The 25,853-nt window shown below is 41.2% G+C and overlaps 1 long non-coding RNA gene across 11 annotated transcripts in view; it reads left to right on the forward strand.

Moving 5' to 3' along the window:
* The first annotated feature begins 1,122 nt into the window (after nucleotides 1-1,122).
* Nucleotides 1,123-25,853, forward strand: part of LOC134547506 (uncharacterized) — a 465,000-nt gene continuing 440,269 nt past the window's right edge. For 10 of the 11 annotated variants that reach the window (XR_010079493.1, XR_010079492.1, XR_010079494.1 and 7 more), the window contains exons 1-4: nucleotides 1,123-2,000; nucleotides 5,452-5,703; nucleotides 6,586-6,819; nucleotides 8,373-8,421. This is a non-coding gene — a long non-coding RNA (uncharacterized LOC134547506). The other variant, XR_010079491.1, reaches the window with a different exon arrangement.

Consider the following 25,853-nt stretch of genomic DNA (forward strand, 5'->3'; position numbering starts at 1 on the left):
TTATAATTCCCACCTCTCCTTCCACGAGAGCAGTGAGAAGTGCAATTACTCAGGACAGCAGAAGTGACAGTGAGCAAAGCATGGACAAGTGTTCTACAAAGAGCTGTTTTAGAATCCCTTCTCTACCAACAACACAGACCGGTGTCCACGTACATCTGTAATATGTATGATCCAAGTGGGGTCTGGTTGTAACTAAGCTGAAACAGACTGGGGGAGAAAGAATTTTATTTGGAAAGAAAGCACCTGAGGTGTTACGTCCTGTGTTCTTCTGCTGACATTTTCATGTTTGTAAAACCTCACAGTTTGATTTGTTGATCCCACGGAATCATCAAGGGGCTGAAATACCTGGAAAGACTGTTTGCCATGAAAGCAGATGGTGGGAAATGTACTGGGCCACTCTGCTCGTCACATGAAACAGTAAAAAATTAAATAAATATGAGAGAGTGGTGGGGAGATGACAAAACAAGCAGTGGGAAATACCATTCTAAATTTGTGTGGCCTAGGATCTTTAATGATAGGCTTTTACCACATTACATCTAACTGACATAGAACTTTATCATTAACAAATTAAGAAATATTTACTCCCTGGAATATTTGGGACACTTTAGTGACTTTCTATTCATGATAGACTGTTGAAAGGACTATTATGGCCGGGCTGACATGTAACCTGGAAAATGATCCAGCAGTTTGCAAAGTTAATGAAATGTCATTTGTCATAGGCTTTGCAGGTGTGACACGGTTTCTGTGTTATGTGATGGAGTAATAGCTGCATTGCAGGCCTATTGCCAAGCATAATGCACATTCTGTGAGTGTCACTGGTGCAGAATTGCATAAATCTTACTAACAGTGAGAAGTCTTGAAATGCATGATCTTTCTCTTCTAATGTCAAGCAAGATTACACCATAACTTAATTTTAGCCTTACTGTCTCTGCAGTCAGAATGGTAACATTCAACATTGGCCGGCCAGTATCTTCGCCTAAAGGGTTAATTTTGAAGGACTTCATTATTTTATTTTGTCTTGTTTTGCTTTGCTTTGTTTTTTCTTGTTTCCCTCCCTGCCCTAACCCCCAGCCAAGAGTGGCATGAGTGAACTGGCTCTGGAGGAGTTTTTAAGGGATTTTTTGGTTCGCTCCCAGGCCTTTGCACCGTGCAGAAGAGATAGCATTTATTCAAACTGCATGCCTGAGGATGGGAAAAGCTCTCAGATGGCTAACAGTACCTTTACCAGGACTGTTAGTGGGAATAGGCAAAGGCTGAGATAGGAAAGCTGCTGAAGTAACTTGCATACAGGAATGTGCTGTTTGCTAGAGCTCTAATTACAACAAATAGTGCTGCGTTCTTTTTCAGTGCCAGATGTTTAGTTGGGGTAAATCACTGAGTGTAAATATTGGTGAAATTCAAAAGGGAAAAATAATACCCAGCCCCCTTCAATTTATCTTGTTCAAGATTTAGTCTGTTATTTATTGAAAATTATGTTTTCATGTGGTTGCTGTTTGGATATTTTATTTGCACTTGCTCTTTCAGAGCAAGAGGGCAGAACAATGGAGAAGGGTAGGCTTGATCCTTTGCTGATATGCAAAGCTGATACCCCTGTGCACCATTTTCTGAATTGTTTAGTTAATTATACACAAACCTTAAAATCTTCCAAGCTTGAAGTGCCTAACACACTTGCTTAAACATCAAATCTGTTGTACCTGGAACAAGCCAGTTCATAGAGAAATCTGGAAATGCTCTTTTTCCTTTTGTGTGTTTCTGCTACTTCACGTTTCTGTCCCTCTCTGATGCTGACCCTCACAGCATCACAACATTAATAACCGCTTTTGAAAGAGGCAGGCAAAGTACAGCTTTCTTCTGCACTTCCTCTTTTTTTTTAATTTTTAAAAATTATTTTTATTTATTGCAGTATTGCACAGAAGGTGAAGCCTGTCCCTACTTCTGCAGGCTCTCATATGCAGAGAAGTTTAATTTTGCTGGAGGCCTGGAGACTCAGCTTTACCCATGTGAGTACCACACCACCACCCTGTTGCACACTTTTTACCTTCTAAGTAATCTTTCTAAGATTAAACTACTTGCATAGAACCCTTAGTGCTAAATGCAAAAGGACAAGGATAGATTTTGTTGGTAGGTTTAGCAGAATCAGATGTTGTGTTGAAATTTAGTTCTTAAATTATATTGTCATTTTGGCCATATTAAAAATAATATGTTTTTTATGATAGTTTTTTGTATATGTTCATAAATTCTTTTCTGGTTCAAGAAAGCCATGGATTCTGTTGTCCTGAATTTTATTTTACTTTACAGGAACTGAAAGAATCTTCTAGGTCTGTGTGGATAACGTGGCTTGAATGAGTCATGGAGATACACCTCACTATGTAGCCTTATCCCAGCTTGTAAACTCCATGAAATAATTTATATTTTTTAGGAGTTTGAAGCTGTTGCAGTCAGCTTCTAAGTAATATGGTGTGTGCCTTACAGGAAGACTAGTGAACACAAAATACTCTTTTTTTTTTTTTTTTTTAACAGAGTATGTCCCCTGTGGCCCCTCACCTTCCTCCCTCATTGGTACTGAGGTCAAATTTCAAAAGGATTCTAGAAGCATATTGAATTTCAGGTTTTGTTTTCCCATAGCAGTGATTCTGGCCAAAAAGCTTTTTAATCAAAAGGACCAACTGTAACCTTGTTAATAACTAAGAAAACAATGGCCAAAGGGAAAAGACCTGCCAAAAGCTACAAGTCATTTCTGTTGGCAGAATAATTGGTAGATCATTATTTTGGTTGAAAACAATGTGATTTGTATTTCTAATTTTGTAAAATTACTTAATTAATAACACATGGTCAGCAATGTTGATTGCAGAGCGACTCTTGACAGAGGACACTTCTGAAGAAATGTTACGGGGGCAAAGGTAGGATTACGCAATAGCTGAGCAAATAAGGCCATGACTGCTGTTCAGCAGATGATTCTGCCCTTCTTGGGAAGGCATAAATTATGATGGCATTGAAAACACAAGACACTGTAAAGAGGACAACAGGATATATTCGTGACCATGGGATCATCACTGCATGCAAACTGGGTTAATTCCACTTGGATTGACAAGTAGGGTTGCCTCCTTCTTGCTAGAGGAGAATGCTGCTTCATGGCTGTGCATGGGAACTTTTGGGTACTGAGAAAATACCTGAAGGGGAGCTGTATACCCACAAAAAGAAGTCTAGGGAATGTTCCTGGTTCTGCAGGAGTACTGGTGTTGTCAGTGTGCAAGTGTTTAGGCTGGCTTAGACTTCAGTATTTATGTGTGTTCATGTTGTGAGCAGAGAATGTGGGAGCATCAAGGGAAAGTGTGGAGTTACAGCCCTGGACTGTAAGGAGCCCGTGGTTCACAAGACAAAAAATCCAAATCCTTTGTTACAATCCAAAACTGGAGACTCTTTAAGTGTTCCTTGTTTCTCAGTGCATGCCTTTCTTGCATTGGTTACTGGCTGCCATGAAACTCAATGTACAGCACAACTTTCCCCTTATTTCTTTTGTGCAGTCTGTGGTCCTTCCCCTGAGCCACCCAGCTCACAGTGAGTGTGGAGGGGAAAGGGTGGGAGAGACGAAGCAGAATACAGGAGTTTCACTTCTGCCAAAACCCTGCAGCCACCAAGACACTTGCAATTGTCCAGAACATCGTGGCTCTTGGGATGCCTGCAAGTGCTTGTCTTGCTGTGTTATGTACAGCACTTGATTAGCTATTGTTTCACACTGATGAAGGAGGCTGTTCTCTCCATGACTGAGATCTTCACAGCCTCTTTTCTTGTAAACCTTGTCTTTTTTCATTATACGATGCTAATTATTTCCTTTTTGTAGAGTGCGTAGCCTAACACCTATGTACATTGAGTGCCAGGGTTTGAAACAATCATAAGGCAAATGCTCACCTTTGAAGCCATTATTCCAGTCATTACAACACAGTTTATTCCTCTAGAGGACATTAACATTTGAAAATGTGTCAACTAGAGTACAAAATTTATCATGATCGTGAACTATCTGCCAACTCATTAGAATATAACATTCTGATTTCCTGTACTCCGGTACTAATCCAATTCTTTGCAGCCATATGTATTTTTAGGTCATTTTAGTTTCTAGCAAATTGTTTTTGAAGGCCCAAGCAGTATGTTCTGATGTGGGACAGATCAAGTAAAGAGCCAAATGTGTGGTCAAAGTGCTGCTCACAAAGGCTCAATCAGCAATACAAGCAATGGCAAAACCACTGGAACGGGGGCAAAAAGGAGAGGAGGAGATATTAAAAACTCCTCTGTATAATTAGGGAGCAGTTTTAAAGGGTCCAGTCTCTAACAAAAGAATATACTGGAATTATTCTGCAGTAATGGAAATGTGTTAAAGCTGGGAAGAGTTTCAGGGTATCACCTTGCTTGAAGTCTGAAAATTCTCGGTAACTTTTCCTGTAAGTGAAGGCTCATACTTCAGCTCAAGGTATAATAGAGCAGTTGGTGGTTCTGCCTATTTTTTCAGCAAAACATTTCTTGTAATAGTAATAATTCTGGAATTGGCATGAAAAGCTTTTTCAGGATTTGAATGAATGTGTGTATGAAAATGGCTGAAGCATATGATGACTTTTACTGGCAAATCTTACTCCAGACTGAAGATATCTTGGGTTTTGTAAGTTTCTAATGATCCACTCAACAGATGATGTTGCAAAATCGTGCCTTTTAGGGTGTTTCAGATGATTAAAATATGCTATGTGATGTTACAAGGCTGAGAGAAAGTGTTCCTCCTTTTGAAGTTGGAATTTACATCTCAGCTGAATCCTTTTCCCCCACCTTGCAATGACCAAACTATTTTGCTATTTGATTTACCTCACTTGTCAGTGTGCCAAAGGGCTTTATATGAGAGAAACATTTGCAGAGAGGTGTATTAAATCCCAAGTGATTAATTATTTGCTGTATTTGTGATCTTAGCTGTATGCTTTGCTTTTTCTTCACAGCAATTTCTAGTTTTAAAAAGAAGAGTAATAAATATGCATAGCACTAGGATGAAAATGAGTATTTGGTCTTGGCAATCAGTAGGTCTGCTCCAAGGAGTTAAAAGTCTTAGGCAGATAGCTTCAAACTGATGCTTAAGGAGCTGCATGATCCCAGAACTGGTGCTTCTCTGTTGACTTCAGTTCAAATCTGGTTTTCTCCAGAACAGTTTTTTGATTCTTCAGGAAGAGAGAAAGATTGAGAGAATAGTTAATGCAAACCAACAGACACAGCTGTGTAGAAGAGTTAATGGAAAAGCAGCGCCAGGAAGAAGGGGGAGACCAGAAAATAATTAGTTTCTTCACTGTGTGAAAAGGCAAAACTTTAAAACCTCTGCCTAGAAAAAAGGGATGGTGATTCAGAATGGTTTCATAAACAGAACTTGGTAATAAAAGCTGAATGTATGAAATCTGACTAGATGCTGGATGTGTGTTACAGATATGAGTACCTGCAAGTCCTCGGCTGAAGGGGTGGCCTTGCCCTGCACCATCAGAGATGTGAGCTGCAAGCGTTCCACGTGGTCCAGCTGGTGGCCTGAGGGCCAGTTCCAGGCTTCTGCTCTGATCCATCCGCCCTCCAGCTTCTTCCCTGGAGGAGATGGGGAACAGCTGTTGGAGCTACAACTGTACATTCCAGCAGCTGAACTTGTCCTCCAACACAGAGCCAAAATGCTGGGGCTGTTGACAGGAGGTGTGTGTGTGTTTTTGGGGCAGAATTAGTTGCTACTGAGGGGCAGATGTGCAAGGGATTCTGCCCAGCATCCATCGTGCCCATGGCAGTGCCTCATTGCTGGTGTTGGTGGGAGGTTTCCCTGCTGTACTGGGAGAGGACAGGGCTGGCTGCTGCTGGGGTGGGAGAGGCAGGATGCAGCCCATGGTGGGGAAAGCAGGAAGAGAAATTGAAAACCCAAACACATCCCCTGTAGCTGTTGAGGCTGGACCACCCTGTACTATCTACAACAGCAGGGTGCAGTCAGGAGTGTGTGTGTGCCTGTCAGGCATCCATTAGGGCTGCTGGGTCCTTGTATTCTCTGAGAAACAGCAAGGCTGGCTGACAGGAGCAGGATGTTGTCCCTGTCCTCAGAATAGCTGTCCTGGCTGCCTCTTACAAGAGACAAGCGTGTGATACCCCCACTGGTTCAGAAGCCCTGGTCCCACTTTATCTGAGCTAGTGCCTCACTGAATTCTGGAAAAAAAAGGGATTTGGAGAATCTCAGGTGGGAAACGTGGAGAAATGGGTGCCTCAGCAGGGAGGGGAGACCAGGAGGAGAAACTTCTGCCCAGTCTTCCTGCCAATATATGTAAATCAGCAATAATCCAGCCTTATGAAGTGTGTGTGAGGAAGTACAATGATGTGTTGCCATGAGAAGAAACAGCAGCCAAAACTCAGGAAGTAAAAAGTTGAAGGTGTGATTTTTTTACTCCTTGCTTGGTATGTCTGTATTTGGGTATACAGGGAACAGAACAGAAAATCTTTTTCCCTGAGTCCCACAAAGGAATATGCACCTGACAGTGCAGGAAATCTGTGCTTTGTCCAGGGATTTTACTGGCCATTATTTTCTTCTTCCCCCAGGGACGTCACGATGCCAATGGATTGATGAAGCCATGAGTATAAACAAAATGTGACTCAGTCACATTTTAGGATATGTCTATATTATTACAGATTTATTTTCTGCTAATTATTACACTTGAGCTCATTCTCTGCTCATCACCACATGTACCAGCTTTGCAGCAGATAACACACGCCTGGATCCAGCCTCCTTGCAAGCACAGTGAAGATGCCACCTATCCCAGCAGCCCTGAAAAGGTGAGGTGGCAGTGCATGATTTTGGCCTCAGCTGTCCTGCTGTGAACTGGAGCTAGTCCCCCAGTGAAGTTATGCCTGCAGTATAAGCTGCTGTGTGGGCTGTGAGGATCTGAGCTGTCGTATCTTATGGTTTGTGGAGCAGGTTCTCATTTCCCTGATTTGGAATGTGAGAAGGAATCCCGTGGTCAGTGGCTGCTGTCTGAGCCCTACTAAATTAGAGCTACTTGTCTAAGTACAGCAGGAAGGCTTTGTTCTTGGCAATAACTGGAAATGTATGGTCCAAGTTGCCTATGCTTATTTGCAAGACCACTTACCTTTGTATAAAAAGCCTTCTTCTGGATCCAAACCCTTTTTGTTCCCAGTATTATTGTAGAACAGATTCTGATTTTCTCCTTACCTGGTGCCATATGCAAGCCACTAGCAAGGGGAGTAAAGCTTAGTACGAGTTTACTTCTCACAAGTGCACAACAGTTCAGTGGAAGGGCTGAAGTCAGGCCAAAACAACTTGCTATTTTTGAGGGGTTTTTTTTTCCCATGGCTTGACCAATTCTGTGACAGCTTAGGGTATGTAGAATTATAGTGGATGATGCCTCAAGGTGTCAACATGTCAGGTAGTACCAGTGCTGATATTTCTTGTCTGAGTTTATGCAGAATACATTGGTCTGTAGCTACCAGATGGTATTCCCAGGAATTAATGTAAAGCACTTCATGTACCCCATACAACTGCATAAACAGGTTTACAGACTAACATGTAAACACTCAGCTGGCACAGATCTGTGTTGGTATCACTCACTACTTGCAGCACCACCACTGAGCTCTCCTGGCTTCATCCCAGCTGAAGGGACTCAGTCAAACAGAAGAATCCCACCAAAACATCTGGAAGGGACTTCTGATATTGTTTTTTTCACTGCTGCTAAGGCTGTTTGGGGTGTGTGGAAAATGTCTTCAGCTCTGAAGAATGGCATAGTGTAATGTGATAACAAACACTGTGAAGGTTATCAGTGATATAATCAAATCTATCTGTGGGACAAAGACACTCACTGTACAGCTAATTAAAACTCGTTTCTTCCCTGCCTGTTCTCATTCAGTGGCCATTATTTAGAACTGGGCTGCAAGGCACTGGAGCGGAAAGTTAACTCAATATTTTAAGACTAGCTCTGTCCAAAACCTTGTCTTGAAAGAAACCACATACTTTTTTTCTTGTGGGCTGCACGAATAGCAGATCAGGAAGCCATTCTTGGGAAAATTTCCCAATAAGCTTATAAGGTCAGTTATTAGACAGGCATCTGGAAAAAAACCAAAAGAATTGAAGAAAAAAACCCCAAAAAACCAAAAAACCCCAAAGAAACAAACAGCCCCCAAAATACCTAAAAAGCACCACTAGACTCTGAAACTTGCCCTTTTTAAATTTCTTTGAGCTGGTCACACTATTGCAGTGGCAATATATAAACTGTGTCTTGTCCCGTAATAAAATGTGCACCTGTATCTCAAATTGATCTCCAGCATTAATTTCTTGTGCATTACAGTATTGCTTTTTTTCTTCCTTCCCTTAGTGTCCATACAGCTACTTCAGAAGAAGGCCAAATATGGGACAGGAGACTGGTGAGTTTTGAGGCCAAGCTCTGCCAAGGCCATGCCTGTGATTTCAGAAGCATTATGGAAACGTGAATGGGGTGCAGTGTTGTTCCATGTTTGGTGCAAAGAAGAGTTCCACCTGTCCCCAGCGTGTGAGCAGTCCTTCCTGGTATGGCACTGCCGTGACTTTTGTTTCCAAAAGCAGCACTTGTGCAGCCCAGTGCAGGACTGGTCTGTGAATGGTGCTGGCAGTACAAACAGTGATTTGTTCTGTGGAAGTGCCAGGGGCTTCTTGCCCTGCTATGCTGGGCATGGCACACATTGAAGCAAAAGTCATGCAAGGCTCCCCAAGGTATGCAAAGGCTGATGAGAGCCCTGGGGAAGTGAAGACTGTTCAAGGTCCCATACCAGGTTGGTAGCTCAGCTGGCAGGAGAATTTGGAGAGGAAACTCTGCTGCTGTGACAGCTCCCCTGTTGAATTTCTTCAATTTCTTAAAGCCAGGATTTTTCCTCTAGACCTAGAGATTGTTTTGCCTATTAAACTGCCTGAGCAAGACATCTTTGTTTTAGGACCTGTTGAGTGCTTTCTTCCATAAGGCAGGCGTATGTGGGTTGCAACTGCTAATATTTGCAGTCTGGTAATTCCTGGTTTGTACCTCAGTGGTGGATTCCTGGCCTGTGCTAGGCTACTTCTCAAAGGTGATCGTATTGTTGACTGTCTCCTTCACTGTGTAAATTCAGGGAATGACAGGGACATCCTTTCTCCCCAGCTGATAGGAAGGGATGGTGGGGTACATATGTTTTTTTGTCAGCTGCTGTCAGTATTAAAAACATCAAGTTCTGTTGGCATGGTGTTTTTGGCAAACAGACCCCTGCATTCTCCACTCTTCCCTGGTTCCTCTTCCACTGTGTGGTTTCACAGCAGCAGCTGTTGATGGTACTCTCCTGTTGTCTAGCTTGTGATGTGTTCTCAGCAGTTACCTGATCTCTGAGATAAAGCAGCTGAGATAAAAGGTTGGAATTTGAGAATCAGTGAAAATCAGAAGAGTTTGACATTGAGTATGAGCAGACTGTGAAACATGAGGAGCAATTCCTGCAAGTGGCCTGTGTACTTGGGTATACAGAATCTCTGTGGGACGACAGACAGAGCTGGTGCTGAAGGCAATCTTGCCCCTGCTGTATTGCAGCTCTGTTAATTACCACAGAGTGGGAACAGCCTTGCCCTCCCAGCTGGAGGTGTGATAAAGGTGAATTTGCTGCTTAGAGCCCCCTGGGGTCTGCTGGCCGTGCTGTGAGGAGGGAGGGACAGGGGGCCATGGGAGGGACACAAAGGGTGAAACATTGTATGAGGGACAGACAAGGTAAGGTGGCTGTGCTGGAGACAGGAAGGAGTCAGCTGGAACTGTGGAAGGAAGAGAGAAGAAGGAGAGAAAGAGACAGAGCTGCACGGGAGCTGCCCATGGAGGCTACACAGAAAAGGTAGGAGAAGAAAAAGCCAGAGCTGCATGGGAGCTGCCCATGGGAGGCTACACAAAAAAGGTATGAGAGACTTTCAGATAACAAGGTGTTGATGCTTGAAGCCTTCTTTGGTGTTGTTGTACCTCCTCTGTTAAATCTCTACCTTTTTAGGCAGACATTTAGCTCTGTTTAGTGCCTTCAGGAGCTGGAGAAGTCACTGTGTCTCTAGGTGCCAGTGTTGGAACTCTAATGGCCTACTTTCCCTTTTTAGAGATGGTCACCCTTTGTGTCTGAACTTGCCTGGCTTTGGCTCCTGGCTATGAGATCTTGTCAAGCCTTTTCCACTAGATTAATGAGACCTTTAGTACCAGAAATACTCCCCTTGTAAGCATTGATGATATCTGCTGATACATTTAAGAGGCTTCAGTTCCATTTTCTTACCACAGTTCAGACTCCCTGGCTTAAGTCATTGTGACTTCCAGCAGTCTGCATCTCCATCCCTGCTTTTCAAGGTGTGGATAATGTTACTCATGGTTTTACCTTCCTGTTTTCCATCATGTGGTTTTTTGCAAGCTGTTTTATGCCAGGAACATTTCCTTATGGTAGCTCTGCAGAATTTCTGGCCTGTGAGTTCTTGACCTGGGCTAGGAATTTGAGGTGGTTACTGAGATATAAGTAACAAAATTAAAATAAATACATTTGAACTCAGAGCTTGCTATGTTCCCTTACAAGTTTTAATACTCAATTAAGAAAATAGCACATTCCCACACTGCTACTCAACTTGAATTTAAACATCATAATGTAAGTCATATTTTATTAATTTTTTTAATTACTAGGAAACACATTCCACGTAAGGTTCCAAATTTGTAATAATGATGATCTGCGAGGAAGTGATTGTTTGCCATGAAGTAAATTATGCATTAGAGGAGCCTTTTAGTATTCTTATTTAACATCCAATATTGATATATTTATCGGTCTACAGAAGCTGCAGTCCTGTAATATGTAAACCAATTAAAACTATGATTGAAGTGAATAATGGGTACAAACACCAGGACTTGTGACAAAATGTATGTGTATATATCTAATCTTCAGTTTCCTTGTATCTCCACTCTGGAGTGACTGATGCTATTTTAACACCAAAAGGAACTTATCTGGGCATAAAAGTTGCAGTAAACAGAGAAATTTGGCTGTTAGCCTGTGCAAGCTGTAGATGATGCATTGCTTTCATTTGCTCTTTTTAAATATGTCTGTTTGTGCTTTGGCCAAGCACACACAGAAAAGCTTGGAAGAAAGGGCAAGCTTCACACCATTCACATTCTCTGGTGAAATAAGAACTGCTTGGTCAGGATTGAAAAAGGAGGTGGCAGTGCCATACAGGATTCAGGCAGCTGGATTTTCATCAGTGTTCAAGAGGCAGCAGTTTCCAATGAATGTTTGACTCTGTATGTTTGTTGTGTGTCATCTGCAGCAGTGTTTTTCAAAAGCCAAGGATTCCCCTGCTCAAAAAGCCAGTGCCAGCTAGAGTGCCTGGATGCTGAAAGGTGTGGAGGCTTTCCCCCTTCTCTGAGGTACCTAAATAGGAGCCATCCTCCAGAAAATACTGCCCTTCCTTTCCTGATGAAAGGGTAGCTGGACCCTTATATCTGCTCTCTACAAATGGCAGGTCAAAGAAAGCTAAATCCTTCCGAGTGGCTTGGGACACAGTGACAAAGTGACTCTCACTTCTTCAGCCTTCCCAGAATCACAGAAGTAATGTCTAACACAGATGCCCTGCATGATACTGCAGCACATAAGGTCTCTGTGCTGGCTGTCATCCTGGAAACACCCAGAAGAAGAGCAGGAAACTGCTGTCTGTGCTACAGAACCCTGGAACAGCCCCATTCCCTGTGGGTGTGGCAGGGAGCAGGCTCCATGGCTTTCCGCAGAGTACATCATGTACCAGTGGATACAGCAACACCACACCCAGCCTTCCTTGCCATTCCTTGCCCCAGAACTTAGGAGAATATCTGTAGCTGTCCATTTCCAGCATCATAAAACTCTTGATGGGTAAATAATAGGGAGAATGCTGATGGGATATTCATTAACTGCTCTGCCTGGAGAGCTTTGAATTTACTTTGTTACCTCATAACAAAATGAAGATCTTTTAAATACTGAAAAGGCTAAGAAAGTAATTCTGCAGTGATATTAAACTTGGTATTTTTTAAATATAGTTTTCTAATATTGATCCTTGAAAACTCCTATGCATTATACAGGTAGTAAGACTATATTTTCATGTATGAATAAATAGTATTTCCTACAAGAGGAAAAAAATCTTCTGGAGAGCAACAGTTGGTCCATAAAAGTTAAACAAGTGAGTGGGTTTTGTAAATGTTTTGAGAAGAGAATTGATGTTCTTCTCTAACCTACATACAATGACAAGAGGAAAATTTAGTCCAAATACGTTCTTAGGAGAATAGCACTGATGAGAATAAAGGCAGAGAACAAATATATGGACAGCAACAGATACTTTAATGAACCACCACTGCCCTCAGATGAACATGCATGTGTTTTATTTACATTGTGAGAAAAGGAGAGCATACACACTGCTAGCTAGGAGGATTTTTTTTTTTTTTAATCTAACATCATGAGATGCACCTAATTATTCCAGTACTTGCTTGATACCTTAACCCCCAGGACTGTCTCCTCCACCAAGCCTTCATTTTAAGGAGGTAACATATTTTCAGGACTGGGTGTGAGAGGGGAAGTGAAAAGACCTGCTTTCTGTTCCTCACTTTGTCACTGAGGTGTTTGGTGAACTTGGAGCAGTTGTTTAATTTCCTTGTGCCTGTGAGAAACATGGTGGAAACTCTTATATGTTAGAGATGTGTAATCCCTGCTTAATATTTATGGATGCAAATTTACCCAGAGCTGCCATCTGCTTGCATGTGCGGTACCTAAAGAATTTCATGCAGGAAACTGCGTTTGGGTGTGTTTAATGCTGACACTCTGAATTTGTATAAGTCTTTGCAAGGAATTTTAGCTGGAACTGCTCTTGTGAAATAAATGAGTCCTATCACATCTATTTCATAATATGTACAGAACAATTTAGGGAAAACAGTTAGAAAATGTAGTGATCTGAAATGAGAGTGGGATTTAAACTGATTCACTCAGAAGTTTTCTAGATTTGGCTTTGATGCCAACAGTCAGGCAGCTCTCTTGAAAGAGCAAGTGGATCCCAAGGATCCCTGTGAGTCAGGAATTTGATTGGGACTCTTGGAAAAGACAGTGTCTGAGCATCTCCTGCCATTCTTTTGATGTGGCTGCTCAGAAGAAAACACCATGTACAGAACAAATGACCCTCTTCCCCCAACAACCCCGTGCCTGTTTTCTCAGCTGACACTTGACCAGATCTGAACCTGTGTAGATTGTGAGCTTTGGAGAGATAAAAGGACAAATAATGCTGTAGGGAAAGGAAGCAGGTCAGATTTTTTTTTTTTAACTCCAACATTGCTGTTACTTCACTGGTTTTGAGATCTTAACCTAATGTAAGAAAAAAAAAATCATTGTAGAACTGATTTGCAAAATCTGCCAAAGAGATCTGTTTCCAAGGCATAGAAAATTTATTTTTTTAAGGCATTTCCTATGCCCATTTGACTTGTCAGGAAATCAAATGAAAATCACATGTAGTAGTAAGAGCTCAAGAGCTAGATCATTGATGAAGAAAATATTGGAGAAAATTATTACTTTGGCAAGTTTTATGCATCTTCTCCATCCCCATTCTGCCTCCAAACTATGCACACTCTTTAATCTACTTAGATGATTAAACCCAAAGGACAGACAGCTTACTAAATCCAGGGGGAAAGAGGGGTGGAATGCAAAAAAACAAACAAAAAAAAAATCCCAAGTCATCAATGGCAAGCAAAGCAAAAAGCCCACACTTTTGCCTCTGGAAGTGAGACAGGTTTTGTGAGCTTTTCCCCTTTCTTAAACTAAAGAAGTAAATAACTACCTTAACTAACTTTTTTAAAAAGGAAGCTGGTGGTTGTAATAATATCTCCCCTTCACCCAGAGCAGAGGTTCTATTCTGTTTCCTTTCACTTACATGGCAAAGGTCAGCTATTGAGTGTGACTTGTCTTCGCTACTGTGGGAGTCCATGTCTTTCTGTTGCTGGCTGCTACTGTTTCAGTCCCAAGTGTTTATTTTGTTTTTTAAGGCTTCAGGATTACAAATTTATTGGGAGAGGAAATATATCAAGAAAAGGAACCCACAAACAAGGTTAAAATCACAAATAAAGATGGAAGAGAGAAATGGAGAGGGGAGGAGAAAAAATGTGGGGGGGATCAGTCCAATTTTCTTCAGAGAAGTATCGCATTGTTGGGGCTGTCTGGCAGTGTTCCAGGGCTTCAATTGAAAGTGAATTTCTTTTACTGAATTCTATCCAGAGATATCATAACCTCAAAAGGCTACTATTACCCAGAGGGTTTCAGATGAAACCATCTGAGCATGACTTTCGAAATGCACAAGTCACAATTGTTATTTGACAACATGGGACCTGTCAAGGACCCTCTTTCCAGACAATTGTTTACATAATCCTTCCACTCACCCTACTGAGGTGAAAACACTTCCATTGCAGGCCTTTTTACCTCAGCAGGTGCAGAGCAGAAAAAAAAAGGCAAAAAAGGTCAAAAAGGCATGGTGAACTCCACAAAACCATCCCACGCCTTAACAAGCTGTATTTAAACATTGGTTGTTTGATTGTGCATTGTTAGGCAGTGAAAGATATTAAGGTTTCAATTAACCAGGTTACTCCTCTTCTGGTGATCATTATAATGAAACAGAATGGCAAGTGAAAGGCCAAATTGTTTGAAAAAGACATTAAAAAAATGCAGCCACAAACCTTAGCAAAATGTGCAGAAGGTGATTGGGAAGCTGATGAGCTACATCATGCACCCTCAGCTTTCCCTGATGATGTGAGAGTGAAACACAACCTCTGCTGGTGGGAATTGCTGTCATGTACCCCCAACCTTCCCTGGGTGAGGTGTTGGGGCTGAGAAAACTCGAAGTGGCATCTTTCCTTCAGCTTCTGGAGGGCAACATGCAGACAATCTTACTAGAGACACCTGAAGTTAATTGCTGGTTTGGAAATTTTGGCTGGTCCCCATAGATGCTATGATAATGTGTGTGTATAAAAGCATATTTTCAACAGATTTTGGGTTTTTGGCTGCTGACAGACTAACTATGTGTAAAACCCAAAGTGGAGTTGTAAAGATACTCCCACACTTACTAGGAGGTTTTGATGTAAGAGGAATCAATGCATGGGATGTGTAGTGCGTGTCTTTTAGTGAGGACAAAAGAAAGTAGCAGAAGATTAGTGGTTGTGTTTTGATACAGGCTCCACTCACAGACTGTCTGTCAAGAGGGCAGAAAAGTGTGCAGTGAAAACGGGAGGAAGTCATAAAGCACGCTGTAGGCAGGCTGCATGAAACACTCGGGGAAGGCAAATGGAAATACATTTGACAAAGATCTGGTAAGAAGAAAAATACATGAAAGTGGCACGTGGGAGAGAGTTATGGAAGGCCCTAATGAAGTACAAGGTTATCCCTGTGTACAGTCACAACACAGCATGGTTTTAGGTGTAGGGGGGAGCTCTGGTTGACAGCGATGTAGCAGTGGACAAACTAGTTCAGAAATCTTTTGGGAGCACTTTGAAACTGGTGACCAAAAGACAAGCTGCACTTCGGCTGCACTGTGTGGGTGAGAAGATAAATGTCTTATGATTCACTGCTCAGCAAAATCCCTGGTGGAGCTGAAAATAAGTTTAAAAATTTCCTTCAGTGTCAAGCCTTTCTAGGAGGAAAAAAAAGGAGAATAAATGAAACATTGCTCTTACATTTGTCTTCAAGCAGGAGAGACAAGATGTAGGTGTGACATTGATCCATTTGAATTCCTCAGTACACCCACAAGTACTCACTTGTAAGTTTTGTTCAACAGAGTGTGAGATCAAGATAAGAAGTTTGATGAACTGTTGATGAACAGTTCATGGAGCAGAGTGTTTCAGACCACATTTAGGACAGACTGGTGAGTGTCAGATGAATGTAGATATGTGGTGGAATTATGGATGTTGTGTGGAAAACAGCATTAAGTCTCAGAACATGATAGCATCCCTAAGTCCCCAAAAGCCAAAATCAATTTGTTTTACATGCAAGGCAGAAAACAAAACTGAGGAGTAACTTTACTAGACAGGAAATATGTGAAGGAAAAGATGCTACAAAGGAGAGCATGGGTATGTTTACCTGTCTGCAGAGAATCTTAATTTGTAAAACTCCTGCATGTTGAAAGGCCTCTCTTGATATAAAACTTTCAACTCCACTCCTTGAAACTTTTTGACTGAAAGAAATTATGCTGTCGAATGAGAAGGGCTGAAGAAAATGGAAGATTAAAAGCAAGGAGTACTCTGGTTGTTTGCCAGATTAAAAGGAGTTTGGGAAATGTAATGAGACTTTCCTATAAGGTCAGAAAAAAACTTAAGAGAAGCTATAAAAATTATTTACTTTGAGGTTCTGTTGGCAATCCCTCTCCAGTATTGTATTCTCTATCTAGATACTGCTGATTTATCAGTCTGCTTAGAACTGGCCATTTGCTCCAGGTCATTCAGACACAACAAAAATAAAACAGGGAAGGAAGTTATGCAGGGAAAATATGCCTCCAAGGAGTTACAGATTATTAATAGTAAAATGCCCCGATATAGGGCTCCATTTGGAAACATTGGAACACAGCCTTCTTTAAGACCGTTGCAGACAAAACCTGATATCTGCTGTCTGTAACCACAGCGATGCAAAGACTGTGACAATGTACAGAACTGCACAGCAAGAGGTTTGTTGGGACAAAAAAAGCTGTAAGCTTGTATTTCTCAATGCTGAGTAGGGTTTTGAATTCTAAGTGGAGAACCATATTGATGAGCACTCTAAGAGCACTATAGTAAACTCTGCAAAATCCAGTTCTATTGGAAGTTAGTCAATATACATGACACAATGGCATATGGAACAGATGTTGGAGTTCTGCTGCAAGAAGAATACTAATTCTGGATATGTGCCTGATCCAGATGTCCTTTCATAAAAACAAGAGTTGCAGTTATCATCTTGGAAGCCATAGTAAATCCATAAATATAATAACACTCAGCAAGAGCAGAAAATATATTAGTGACAGATTTGCAAGGCATTTGTTGCTCTTTAAGTCTTTATTTAAGTGGGTATAATTTTGTTGATCGTGCCTTTATTTCTGTCAGGAGAGGACTTTGGCATTGCTAATCTCTTCTAATTAATGAAAACAATCATATCTCAATTGCAGTGAACTGTATGAGCTGGGTAATGAAAGTGTAAGAAGACTGAGAGGGTGAGTTTGTGCAAAAGACAGCTACTGACTAACTCTGTCTCTCAGTGGGGAGAACCTTTATTTTTCTGTGGTAATCTGGAATACGAAGATCAGTGGTTTTATTTTCTTGTGTAGTCTCCTCATCAGCAATAGGGAAAGGTATTATGGCAGAGGAGGAGTCATCTGATTTCACTGACTGGTGCAGGTTTGCTGCCGTGGTGTTAGTCCCACTGAGGTTCTGTCCTGTCTTCTTACAGTAAGAGTTGGAAGTTATAAATACACTATTTGTTTGTGATATACTTCCTCTTCCCAATACAATATGTCAGGCTGTAATAATCAAACATGATCTGTAAACATTTTTCAACAGAAGGATTCCTGGCAGAAGTGGTATTTTTGTATTATGTTAATTATTATCAGTATATTAGTTAATATTCCAAGCCAGTACATGATACAGATGTGATCTGCCAGTGGTGTCCTAGTTGAAAACTGGAATCTTAGGAGGCACTGCAGTAGTTCAGATGAACTCAAATAAGTATATCTCCCTTGGAACTGGATACTTTTGTTTTTTATTCTTCTAAATGGAAGAAATGAGATTTTTGTGAATGGAAATGCTTTTCCTGAAACTGCTTGTTTCATTTGAAGACCTTTCTCACTTAGAAAATTCCAACCCCTGAGTGCAATTGTGATTAAATCTTGCCCTCACTGTTACTGAAGCTAGTAGTGTTTGTTGTGATTTTATCACATGATACAAAATAACATCCATAGCATTTCAGCAGGTGCTTGCTGTAGTTGTAGCTCTGCTGTACTCTAGTTCAGGTGCTCTCTGCAGGAAGTGTTTGAAAACAGGAATGAAAACAAAATCACAAGTCACTAATCAGAATGAACCTGGATGCTGATTTCTTGTCTGGCAGGGCTGACACAGCAGTTGTCTGTGGAGCTTCTTTGGTGGTTGAGTCATGGCTAAATGAGTGTAACTGTTCCTGGTCTCAGCACTGCATTTGTCATTTCTCTCCTTCAGATTTTAAAAACCATTTTTTTCCCAGAAGGAAGAACAAAACTCCTAATTTCAGAATTTGTAAAACTAAGAAAAAACGCACTGATTTGTGGCCATCCTTACAAATCTTCCATCAGTATGCCTGTATATTTCTTGATACTTTTCCATGCAATAATTTTGGGGAAGATTGTGCACAGAAACACTCTTCTGCATCTCAGGATAAAATATTTCAGTGTCACTGAATTGAGAACAGCAGGGATTTTTTCCACTGTGTTGAGTCTGTACAGAATAACTCCTATTTAGTCAACTATTTCACAGGACAAAAGGAAATACATATGGGAGATTCCCACATTTCTGCATGAACCTATCTGGGTACTTTAATTTCTGAGCAAAGATTTTAGAGACCCAATAGAGGAAATATAATTTGAAACTGATGGTTTTGCTTATACAAGAATCTCTCATCTGCTGGACTGCAGGGATTTACTCCCCCTTGGGTATTATCACAGCAGGTGTCAGCCTTCAAAAGTGAAAGAGGACTGGAGGACTGATGCTTTGAAATATTGGCATTTAATATTTTTTTCTCTTGGAATCAGGTTGAGCTGATGTATTTTGAGCCATGTCAGAGCCTCTTTGCTATAAATGGTTTGGTTGCAGCAAAATGTAAAGGAGGGAAGTAAATCTCATGGCTGGTGTGCTGGTACTCTCTCTGTGGCACAGACAGCCTGGTCCTGTCTCAACAAAATGACAAACTGGTTTCATTAATTCGTTTTTATCACCACTGAGCTTCAAATCATCAGGGAAATGTGATTTGGTTTCTGGTTGTAATTTTGTTTTCAAAAAATAAGCAGCAACACATCTATGTACTTGCCATCAAAAAGAGTGTGTGATAGTGCAGTAACAAAAGATGCCTGAAAATGTTGCACCAATTCTTCATGTCTAGTGGAAATATGTTCTGGGGCAATCTTCAGGTAAAAGAATTCAGTAGGAAGGGTTGTCCTTAGGATGAAAAGGGCACTTTTAAACCCTGGCCTGCAGGAGCCATCAAATAGAGCCAGGAGACACGGCTTCTCACTGAGTAACACATGTTGAGACCTGAGAAAACAGGACTCGTGGAGTTCCGTGGCAGCAGGTTACTCTGCTCATTTGATCATAATTCAAACCATTTGTGTGACTAATGATGCTCTCAGATGTTTGGCAGAATAATCAGCTGTTTAACAGCAGCACAGCTTCTCTGTGGCTGACATGGATCCAGGGGATCCTGCTTCAGCTCCTCTCTCTGCATTCTCCTTAACTGTGAAGTTCAGTAGCCTTTCAGCAGACCTGTCTCTAAAACAAGTAGTTCGACAGGAAGAAAGAACATGCTTGGGAAAAGTCACTCCTGATCAGTTGCTGCACATCTGGTTTAAAGTCTTAAGGGTGGGGCTGTGTACCAAGTCAGCATGTGTCCTGCTAAAGCTGAAATGGTGTGAATCAAATGGTCTCATAGATGAATATATAGATGAAATACCCTGTTGTGTGGTTTGTAGGTGTCTCTCGTGCTAACCCAAGCCCACTTCAGGTTAAAAATCATGCATAAATTGCCTGAAAGATGAACCAGATGATATAGTCATAGTAGTTAATATGGTAGTTTAGTTTCTTTACATTTCAATCTCATCCCTTTTTTTTTTCTTAAGGGAGGACTGATGAGACCTACTGGCCCCAAATAGCATGGTATTATAGCCCAGACCCTCTGCTGGGCTATATTACCATGCTATTACTAATTTTATGTTATTAAAAGGTGCAGCTCCATGGGTATTAGTGCAGCTGCACTAGTTCATATTGGTAAGGAATATAGTTACCCGATGCATTTATAAAACCAGATTTCCTCCTGTATTTAGAGAAGAGCTAAGCCTGAGAAACATTTATTCTTTCTCAGAACTAGTTTGAAAGCAAACCAGTGGGTGATTCCAAGTCAGAACTAGGATTTACTTGGAAAATTACTATAAAGGCAATAGTACAGCAACACTGGCTTAAACTGAAAGAATTTGGATACCACCTGACACGTTATTGGTCAAGGGTGTAGGAAGATAGCCTATATTATAAAGTGCTTAAAACCATATTAGTGTAGACACGTTATTCTAGCCCCCAATCTACCAGAGCTCCGCCTTTATAAGGTGATGGTAACAATCTTATTAAATGGTGCCTACAGTCCCATTGGAGTGATGGGTCCTAGGTGCAGAGGAAAGGATTGCAGGGGACCTCGCCCCTGATCAGCCACAGTTGTCTTAATTACGAAAGAGGGGAACAGCTTTGCCCTTAATGGGTCACAGCAGTGCTAATAAAGATAATGAGATACAAGAGGTGGGCAGGGTGGGGACTCTGAGGGGGCCCCTGAGGAAGAAGGAATGATCCAGAGAAACACAAAGAATGAAACAAGGAAGGGAGCTATTGCTGTAGAACATCTGCTGTGAGATCAGCCTGGGTCTGGTGGGGTTGGAACCTGCTGTTGGAGCCTGCAGTCGTAGTTTGGTAAAAGCCTGTGGTCAGAGGTGCCAAGGAAACACTTGCAGTCGTATTCCAGCAGGAAATAACAAGCAGTCAGACTCTGCAGTTGGACCCTACAGTAGGAGCTTGCTGTAGGCAGAGTCAGGATAACTGAATTGTAATAAGGAATAAACCAGGACCCTTTTCATGTTGTTAATTGGGAGTCTGTGTCTTGGCTCACTTCTACCCCTAACGAGAGGTCTGCTGTGACAGTGGATGTGGTTCTGTCAAAGCGGAGATCCTGTAGAAAGATCTTTCTGTGATGGTTCAGTGGTGGTTATCAAGAATTCTTGTCCTCTGGGAATGCAGTGGTAGGTGCTGCCCGTGGCCTTCTGAGCCTCAGACTATACACAGGTATGGGTGTTTGGTTCCTCCCCCTGGGCAGAGCATCTCACCATGGGATGATGTAATTCCATGAGTCACTCGGGGAGACCTTGATAGCCCCTTAGCTAGGACAGCCCCCCGAGGGAGTTATCAGGGCTGACTCAAGGAGAAGATAAAGAACACTGCCCCATTCATCTTAACAGCTTGTGTAGATGGTAATACGTACTTCTTTTGGTTACACCTTACATTGTAACCTAGAACAATCTCTAAATGTGAAAACCCACTGATTTCTACAAAGGGCATAATCCTGTTGATACACTGAGCATGTTGAGAGAGTTGCAAGAAACTGGCCATTATGGAGAAGTTGGCATTTTGTTTTTTAACATCTATGTTGTAGGGCCCTAAACCATTATTTACTGTAAAGTTGCTGATACCACCAAGTTCCAAAACTGCAAAACCATAATATTAATGCTGTGCGGGTGTACACATTGTCACTATGTATTACTTTGTCCCTGGAACAGAAATCACAGGTACAGTTACTGATGACTTTAGATGAGAACAGGAGTGCTTTAAAGACAAAGAAATAGATTGGTTAGCCAGATGACTAATTTGCTAAGGAAGCAAACTTGCCTATTTATGGGATGAGTTTTCTTATGGTGAGGTTTTAAAGCTTCATTTAACTTTCAGTGTAATATATTTGATAGCAAAAGAGGAGTGTGTTTCCAGTAGAATTAGTATCCCTAAAGGTTTCTTTTAGCCTGCTGTTTCTGCTGAAAACAGAGTCTAGGATTATTTACTTATCCTTTTGTTTGGTCTCTGATACCCTTTTCAAGGAATAGCTGGCTGCAGAATCTGGATATAGTTTGCATACTAATGATCTTTGTAATTGATCTCTTCAGCTTTCTTCAGTCACTGTGGAAGGTTGTCAGCTGTTTCTTTGAAGTTAACTAATGATCATACAAGCAGGGAATCTGCAGCAGGAGCCAGGATCTCCCTGGTGCTGTAGCACCACAGCTTCCACTTGCTGGCACTCTCCTGTTAACTTATGTGGTGTTCCTCAAGCTTGGAGTTAGAAAGCTTTAATTGCTGTGTATATCTTGGGGGTCAGGGCAATGCAAAGATTTTTCCCCAAATGGAGAAAAAACCAAAAAGGCAAACACAATACTCTTCTCCTTTGTGTCAAAAGCTGGCGTTCCTCTACATAATTTGCACTGGAAGGGTTATAAAGTCTAAAATAGACCTTAAAATCCTCTTTCTCACTTGAACATTCACAGATGTGTTCATGTAACTGCAAAATGCATACAGGAGAGGCTGGACTGGCATCTGTGAGAATTCTTCTGCTGACCTGGCTGGAGTTTTGGATTAGCTCTTAGAGTCAGCCTATACAGTCAGACACTCATTGTATACACGAGTCATTTTCCCCCTTGTTTTCTTTCCTCTCACTCTGCCTGTATGTTTCTAATAAAGCCCTCATATGCCAGCTTTTGAAGAGATGAGGCTGTCTTTATTTCTTCTTTATTTTTCCTTTTTATCTGTTTCTCTGCTCTTGTCTGTGAGTACTACAGCAGAGCTCTTTTCTCTGCTCGTCACCCTTAACCCATAAAATAAACTACTTTTAAAAGGGCAGGGAAGAAACAATAATAGATGGTCTAATAAAAGATACTGTCTCTCTCTACAAGCCTTCTCTCACTTGAAAACAATACAGCAATGTGATAAAATAAACTGCTGTTGCCATATGTTTTGCTGAAGAACCCCTCCCCCTTTCCCAAGTGGTGACACAGTCACAGTTGTGTTGAATTTGGTACAGCTGAAGGCTGACCTTTAGAGCTTTTGGTTTGGAAAATGCTCATTCTGGGTTGTTACTGTAAATATTCTTTACTGACAGGCAAGATAATTTCAGTGAGAAAGGAGTAAAAAACCTTCAAATATATATATATATATATATACACAGATACAGATAGATATACGCCTATATTACATACACATACACCCTATTATTTTACTATGTCATCAACAGAAGACTATTGTGCTCTTGCTTGTTTTTCCCTTCTTCATCTGGAACAAGTCCTGCTGAAGGAACACGCTGTGGGAGGACATTTGGGAGGAGAAAGGGTTGTGTGGTGGTTTTCTTGTCACTCTTGCTGTTAAGATGAAGCTGTGTTTGCATCTGCTTTGTACTTAATGTGCCTCCATGTGAGAGTGGCACCTATATGGCATGTGGATTGGTTCTAGAGCCAGCATTCATAGTACATTGGTTTTGTTCTTCCTTTTTTCTCCTTTCTTTCTAGGAGTATACTTAAAAAACAGTGAAAACAGTGGTTTTGGGCTTCAAAAAATTTATTCTTAGTTATGTATTTGCAACAGGTAAGAAATCTGTTTATCAATCACAGCAGGAACAGGGCTTGCAATTTGAATATCTGTAAGCAGCAAGGCTCACTCTCTTCATTTGTCAGTCAGTGCTTATCTAGACTTGCTAACATGTACTGAATTCCTGTTTTCTATTGTATCTCAGTTCTGGTGTATTAAATAACAGTTGATTAAAGGTGTATTTTCAGAGGGAGTGCTTTCTACATCAATAAACATTGATTACTTACTGGGAACATTGGTTGCTTCTAATCATAGTCCATCCTGACGTGTTTTGGGCTACCACTGAAGGTCAGTGAAAACATCTCTGTACTCTCTAGGCTATGACATTCTGCCCTGGAGTTTGACAGGGTACTCCTGGACTGATGTGACTAGCAGGAGTGTCTTTGTGTTGATACCAGCATAAAAGCTTCATACTTGTAATCCCAGGGGAAGGATTTAAATTGTAAAGGAAAATTGCACTCTTATTTTTATCAGTTATTTGCATGTTGCTATTTGCTGTTCACAGATTCGTGTTTTTGTTAGTGACATTTAGGGCTGGGTAGCATCATCTGTGACAGTAGAGATGTCCAGTTGTGCCTTGTGAAAACTGTTACGTGTCTAAACTTGAATACTTTATCCCTTTTCTTCCTTCTGCAGATCTGAAAGAAAGGAATTTTTTTTTCCTTAGGAAACAGGCTTTTTTTATTATCAGGGCAAAATAATATCTATTCTTCAACTACTGCAGTCAACTAACTGCCTCCCTCTCCTAGTTGTATTGCCTTCAGTCTGATGATAGATTTGGAGCTGTACAAGCCTCTGGCATCAATGCAATCGGTCCCTAAAAAGTCATATTTTATGAGAGTCACTGTTTTCAAAAGAGAAAAATCTGTTCCCATGTATGAAACAAACAAACCTACATGTGTCTTTTAATTGACTGCACCCACCTTTGAAGTTGTTAGATATTTACTAAAGAGTCCATCATGGCCAGTCTGGAGTATTTTCATATCGCATCCATCAAGCCTTACTGCTGAATGGAGAAGTTATGAGGTGGTTGAGAGAAAACCCACAAACTAGATTTGGAACACACATGGGTCACCAAGAATATGATCATTTGGGGCTTTCTTCCTTTTTCCTGTCATTAGCCAACTTGTTGCTTCTGCTTCCTATTTTAATTCTTATGTAGTACTTTTTCTTTTCTTTTTTTCCCCCCTATCTGCATTGGGATTTTCTTCCTTTTCCTTCTGTCCAGCACAATGCTGCTGAGACTGGCTGCTGGTGATTCTGGGCTTTTCTGGCACTGCTCAGTGAGATAAAAAGTGACAGCCTGGGAGCCCCCTCGTGTGCTCCAGTGCTTTCAGCCTGTAGCACAGAGCAGTATATCAAACACCAGCAGGCCAACTCCTTTTTGTTGCATTAGCCAGTCAAGCATTTTGTGCTGCTGAATGTCATCTTATTTAACATTTTGTTAAACAATTTCTAAAGGTCTTAACAATATGACAGATGGGCTATTGAATGGATGCTTTAAGGGCTAAGCATTAGTTTGTTTTTGTTTCATAGTGTTTATTGTTAGTTAAGTACTGTTTAAATAAATCAAGCTTTTCCCTCTCTCTTTTACAATGCAGACACATTCAAGAGAGGGTTTTATTCTCCTTGTGATGGCTGTGTGTTTCATTCTGTCAGGCAGACATGATAGATACTGGTCTCATTTCCAGTCAGTCTCTGCCTCACAGGATATGAACCCAAAGTCTAGGCCATGTCTCTAAGTGTTAAAGTGTGCCTTGAGGATGGCAAAATAAAATTTGGAATTACTTTTTTTTTTTTTTTGGAAACCTGCTTTCAGGTTATAACCTTTACTACCATCTCTTCTGTCCCTGAACTTAATTTCTGTAACTCTCAAGCCTGACTACTGTTACAGTTGAGTCCATGTGAAGGCAGCAGATTGTGGGGATCATATTCCTTCCAAAGGTGAGCAATCCAAACAGCCTGTGTGCATGCAGGCTGTCCCTTTGGTGCTTGTGGAAAACCTTCCTTTTGGCAAGAAGCAGTCATCTGCCTCAAATCCCCCTGTGCCATGCTGGGTCCACCTGAGGAGTCAGGACTGAGCTCACCTCCAGAGCAGGTGTGTGGGCAGGCAGAGCATGCTGTATGTGCAGCTAATCCAGAAACCTTTTCCAGACAGGGTCACTGATTTCTGCATCTGAGGTATTAAAGGTGCCTTTTGCTGTTGGTAACACTCAACTGCTGGGTTTAAAAGTTATGTGTTAGATTTCAGGAAGTTGCTGAAAGTGTTCTCTTACATTCTATGGCCAAGTCAGAGACAGAATTTCTTGGCAGTGTGAGAATTCTGTTTTATTTAGACTGAAGGACTGCTGTTGGGATGGGGTGAAATGGGAAATAAAATATTTGGAAAGACAAAGAGAAGCCATTTCCTCCCTGCTGCAGGTGGGGGGTGTAAAGCAGAGG

This window comes from Prinia subflava, chromosome 2 (assembly GCF_021018805.1).
Source record: "Prinia subflava isolate CZ2003 ecotype Zambia chromosome 2, Cam_Psub_1.2, whole genome shotgun sequence".
In the NCBI taxonomy this organism is placed as follows: domain Eukaryota; kingdom Metazoa; phylum Chordata; class Aves; order Passeriformes; family Cisticolidae; genus Prinia; species Prinia subflava.